We start from the raw sequence: 6,000 nt of genomic DNA, 5'->3' as shown, positions 1-6,000 counted from the left end.
AAGACTGGGTGCCAAAGAAAAAGGAATGGGCATACTGTTATAGAAAAGGAATGGGGATAAATACAAACATGTATGTGGAAGCCTTCCACAGAGTGTTCAAAAGGGTGTATCTCAAAGGGAAAGTGAACAAATGTGTAGATACATGTTTGGTAAATCTCAGCAGTATGTGTGGGACAAGGCCTTCAATAGGATGATAAAAATGACAAAAGGAAAATTAAGCTATCGAATAAACAACATTTCTAAGAGACACAAACAAAGTTTGCTTATGTCCCCACAAAATGCTGTCACTGTAGGAGATGGAGTATGGTCTGTTTCATCAGACGACAACAAACATGTAAACAGAGTAGTTTTGCATGCAATTTGTTGCCCGGAAGATACTAAATGCAAGGTGAGATGTAAAGAATGCAATATTTGCATTCATCAGTCTCAATGCACCTGTCCAGACTCCCTCATAACAACAACAATATGCAAGCATATCCACCTGGCAAAGAGACTGGCCGAACAAAAAGAAAATGAGCATAAAAAAGTCAATTAGAAACAAATTTAGACCAAGAAATAGAATTCCTGGCCAAATGTGTAGAGTCCAAAAACCTGATGTGGATTCAGCCAAAGAAAGAATAAAGGAAGGACTTCTCCAGTTATTAGAGAAAGTTGATTGCTGTCACGCAGCAAGTATTCTAAAACAGCTAGAAAAGGACTTGACAAAAACACAAAATCTGCTTACGGCCTTAATAAAAAAAAGACTGATACAATCCCTCTGGCAAATAACAAAACTGCTCCAGCAAACAAGAAAATGGAGACGCAGAGGTTCTACTCAACAAAAAAGAAAACTAAAAAAAAAAGACTACATGTATTGTTAGAAGTGTCTGGTTTTGCTTGCAGATAACAATACCAACAAAATTGCGTGTTACAGTTGTGAAAGGGTACTTGACTGGTAAGCTTATCAGATTAATAAATTCTCAATAACAACAACAACACTACCAATTAACTTTGAAAAATTAGTCACATCTTTTGAACACAAAAATATTTTGTTGGTTTCCTGTGAGTCCACTACATCAAACTTTGTGTTATCTTTGTGTTCCAGGATGTGTGCAAAACCTGCTGGCAACAACTGGATGTGCAAGGACTGCCTAGAGTCTGCATCGAAAAAGCAGAAACTTGTATAGAAGTCTATCCAATAATTTATTACTAGGGTCCCAGCATGCATAGGCAATGGCAACCTCATAAAATGGAAGGAAATTAGGTTGAACTTCATTGAGCATAAATTTACAAGTTTTATTTATTTACAAGTTTTATTCTGTATAATCCTGTTTATAATATTTCTAAGTGTTTGGTTGTTTTATTTGAGAATTGTTACGGGGCGACAATTCTGCTATTAATCCTTGTTCGCACTGAAATTGTCTAAAAACCCAAGCTACTACTTGGTTGAAGAGTAGTTGCTATCACCTTGATGGATACATATCTTTAATACCAGTTATCCTACTGTAGGCTGATGCTACGTCCTGTACAGACTGGTGTAGGGGACAATGGGTAATTAAAATGAAGACTGCCATATAATTGAGACATTATTTTAACAAGTTTTTGCTTGAAATTAAATGCCTGGCCAAAGCTGAGAAGTTTGCATGTCTTGAATGGATACAAATATATGAGTAGTACGATATTAGTTTTTAGTGCTGTGGTCTATGGATCTTTCATGCAGAAATCGATCCGGTATCCAAAAAAATTGACCTTACTGTTTTACCGTTGAAACCTTATCAATTTGAAAAAAGAAATATAACTATCAAAATACTACTTAAAGTTAAGATAGAAACATATAAAATACAACCTTACTCAATTTTGGGGGGCGATAAAAAGGAATGGATCTTTTTCAGTTATACAGGAATCGATCTTGATCGATGAAATGGAGCTTTTCGCCACTTAATAAAGTACACTCATACGTTCTCTACTATGCAGGTTGGGACCTGATCTTTTATAACAGCTAACAATCCTATTAACTTATATGATATAAGCAACGTGTTCAAATATTGATACCTTAAATCTGTTAATTATCGAACTCACCTCGTGTGCACAAAAGTCTTGATACTCAGCTTCTTTTTTCCAACCTCAAAGTGAAGAGACAATCGACAAAAGATCCTTCGAGGACGGTAAAAAAAAGGTATTTTCAAATGTCTAACATCTTTGCTCGTGCCACAAAACGCAAAATAGAAGAGTAAAGTATCATCAAACAAACAAATTTCTCTATTCCGTCCCACGTGTGGAACAGCTTTAACGATGTTTGGCCGATGACCGCTCGGTGGGTATCGGCATACCGTCGGAAGACTATTGCTCTCTTGACCAATCGGGAACTGGATCGATTCCTGCATTTAGCCGCAAGTTGTTCTTCAGCTAGACGCCATATTGAAAATTACCCAGAAGACCCTGGGGACGAGATTGTTCGAAGCTCTGAAACCACGTATTTCTATCTCGCTTCGCTCAAAAACTCTTGGAGCCTCTGGTTTCCAGGGTATGCTTTTCAGCACGACATCTAGTGAAATTGTGTGTGAAAAGTTAGATGCAAGCAAAAAGTCGCCGGGAGATCCATATGTAGATTTAAAGCTGTTGCTCATATACAGTGCGTTTTTCTGCGTTGTCATCATCCAAGATGGCGGAGGCTCGAGACCCCGCAGCACCAGCCAGCACTAGAAACACTTTCGAAGAAGATGATGACCTGTATAAAAAAGTCATGGATCAGAAGAAGAAAAAACAAGTCGAATCTCGTGATCTACTAAAGCTAGCGGGACTAACAGCTCAATGCCAACAAGGCGGAAAACTTCCGGTTTGCGTTCTTTGCCAAGACACAACGAAGAAAATTAATCAGCTTGGTCATTATTTCCCTCGCTCGATTTTGGAAGAAGCTGGACAAACGGAGTTTTGTAATTTCCGTCTAGGAACTAGCTGGCCAGTAAGCAATATGGGATTTAGAGCTTTCTGTCAAGACTGTGAAATGAGGTTTGGTTGGGGTGAGACTCACCTAAATCAAGAGTTTTACGAACCCTTTTTAAAAGATGACTCTGTAAAGAAAGTCAAATGCAAGCTGGATTCAGGTTTTCCTTGGCTCTTTTTTGCAATGGCATCAATAATATGGCGTTGCATGTCTTTCAGTATAGACTCGGATAAGGTTTTTGAAGCATGGAAAGACATCCGCAAAGTCCTTCTGAACTACAAGAACGAAGGAACAGGGATTGTAGAGGTTGACGAAGACGTTACAAATAACATTGAGCAGACGCTAAAACTGTACCTTATTTCTCCCAATCATGAAATTGATCAAAAGTTGAAGGGTGCTCCGGAAAAACATATATATTTCTATGAAACTTTCCATGCTTTCTTTGAACTGCTAGAAAATCATTTGAAAAAAAAAGTCATAATTGGGTGTGCCTTAATGGGACCATTGCACATCGCTTTCGTTTACAGTAAAAGCCAAGAAATTTTGGAATCGAAGAAATTTAACGAGTGTTTTGGATTTGATCAACTTGACAAACACAGCAGATTGACTGCTAAAACTGGACATTTCACCATTGAAGGAAAAGAAACAAGATACTATCCTGCTTATTTTTTTGAGTGTTTACTTAAAAAGGGAGCAAAACTTCCGTCTCAATGTCTTCGTGCAAAAAGCCAGAAAAAACCTGTTGAAGGTAAAATTGAAGAAGGCAAGTGCTTGCCTATACTGCCAGAATATGTATCTTATGATGATAGAGGCAATAAGTTTAATTATCCAACAAAAATATATCAGCACTGTACATCTTTCAACATAGTGACCAACCCAGACAAAACCCTTATCTATCATATACAAAAAGTAGTCAGGGGAAAAGAAGAGATTCTTTTTGTAGCTGACCCTAGAGGTTTGATGAATGGGGGCTACGTTGCCCAGGCTCTTACTTTTCCTGATAAGAAGCTGGGCTACCTTGAAGGGCTTCCAACTGAAAGTATGAAAGGAAGAGTTGTAAGTTCGGTTGATCTTACAACCCCGCCATTTTTGGAAGAAATCAGGATTGTGTGTGATAAATTTCATGTTTTTGATACACATGGTGAATCATGTCCTCTTAAGAAATCATAACTTTCCTACTAAGGACGTCTGGTTATCCAGGGTGTATGAAAGGCCTAAATTCTGCAACTGAATAGTCCCACACATTCAGATACTTCAAAGCATTATTAGAATGAATGAACTTTTGACGATCAAATACCAAAACCTCAAAATCTAGATCTTTTAGAGACCTTTTGCATTAGAATTTACAATATGAATTATGTTCTTGCAGTACCAAGTAATGAAAAGCATCACAATTGCTAGATGCAGTGACTTGGCAAAAAGGGGCTAAGAGATCACAAATTTCAACCCCTCGCCTTAGATTTCAGAGCAAAAGTACAATAAATGTATTCACACTCCCTTGCTATTTCAGCATTTGTAATACTTTTCAAATTAGTTGCATTAGGAATAAGGGCACACATTGCATTGCCATATTAGAATCTTTAAATTGGCCTTTTTAAAGATGGGGTCCTGTGTATTTTTTTATTTAACAAGGGCTTGTGTCAGGTACTTTCGATATAAAAAAGCTGCAAAAATTGACAAGATATGCAGCTTAAACCACAGACCAGCTTTCATACATTAGAGTGGTTTTCAAAATCCCATGCAACAAAATATAATTGTAATAGTGTAATATATGTGTAATAGTAAAGCCAGGACAAAAGAGAACAGAGACATTACAGTGTATTAGTACTAAAAAACTGAATAGTATTTCACAGGTTTTTGAAAACCACTCTATATGGAAAGTGACTCGTGGATATGGTGGAGTACTCAACTTTCATAAGTTTTATTCTAACATGAGCCCATTTTTGCCTGACATGACCCATTTATTTTTGAAAAAAGGAAATAGCATTTTATAATAGTATAATTTTTTTTAATAATATGGTTGTTAGATTTATTGCTTCCTTTGCTTCATAGAATGCTTACACTATGTCCATAAGATAAAATCTGAATACATAGTCATAGTTCTTATTTAGTTACTATTTTAGACAAAGTTCTAGCATTTCATTATTTCCTTAGTTGTACTTGCCTTTTTTTTAACTGTTCTGTTTGAGTAACCAGAACAGTTTAGTTACTACTACCAGAGTAGTAGTAACTAAACTAGTAGTAACCAGGGTAGTAACTTATTAGTTTTATTTCCTGGGTATAGGTAAAGCACTCATACTAGGTTTAATGTATTTCTATAAATAAATATTTTCTTAAAATTTGATTTGTGTCTTTTGGTGTAGTTACACTTAAGGTTAGGAAAATGTAACCCACCAATTTACAAAGTCTGAGTCTGTCTCTGGATTACAGGGAATTTGAAACATCAACTATTACCTGAGGACAAATGGACTATGGAGGGAGTATGCCATAAAGCCAAAAAGGGACCATTTATGAAAAAAGGAATAATATTTTTAATCAAATCAAATGACTGGGTTCAAAAAGCCAAAAAAAAAAACTCAGTCGATTTATACACATAACGATTGACAAATACAGGTACAAGGGTGTGGTGCTGCTTTGGGGAGAGCCGCTCTCGCCCTCCCTGTCCATAAGTAATTAATAGATTTTCTATTATCATTATTTGTAAAGTAATATGCTTTTAAAGTACGTTTAGCTAGATTATGTCTGTTTTGAACTGCCTTCCCTCTGCAAAAGCCAGGAAACATTTAACTTTGCAAAAACCTACATTTTTTTTTAAATTTTTTTGTCTCATTGTTTAAAAAAATAAATAAAGTAAACTCCATGAGAGATTTGATTACCCCCTTAACTATCCAGTTAAGTAGGCCTGATAATCAGGAAGATTCAACACTGTCCCACATTTGTCATTTATAAGAACCTATAGGCAAACATTTTGGATTTTAATACCCCAATACAGGCACAGGGTGCGACCGCAATCCCAAATGTGGGTAGTTTCTTATTAAGGAATATTGCTTTTGCTTTTTCCTGATGATACCTATGAC

This window comes from Nematostella vectensis, chromosome 15 (genome assembly GCF_932526225.1).
Source record: "Nematostella vectensis chromosome 15, jaNemVect1.1, whole genome shotgun sequence".
Taxonomy (NCBI): domain Eukaryota; kingdom Metazoa; phylum Cnidaria; class Anthozoa; order Actiniaria; family Edwardsiidae; genus Nematostella; species Nematostella vectensis.
This window is presented reverse-complemented; position numbering follows the sequence as displayed.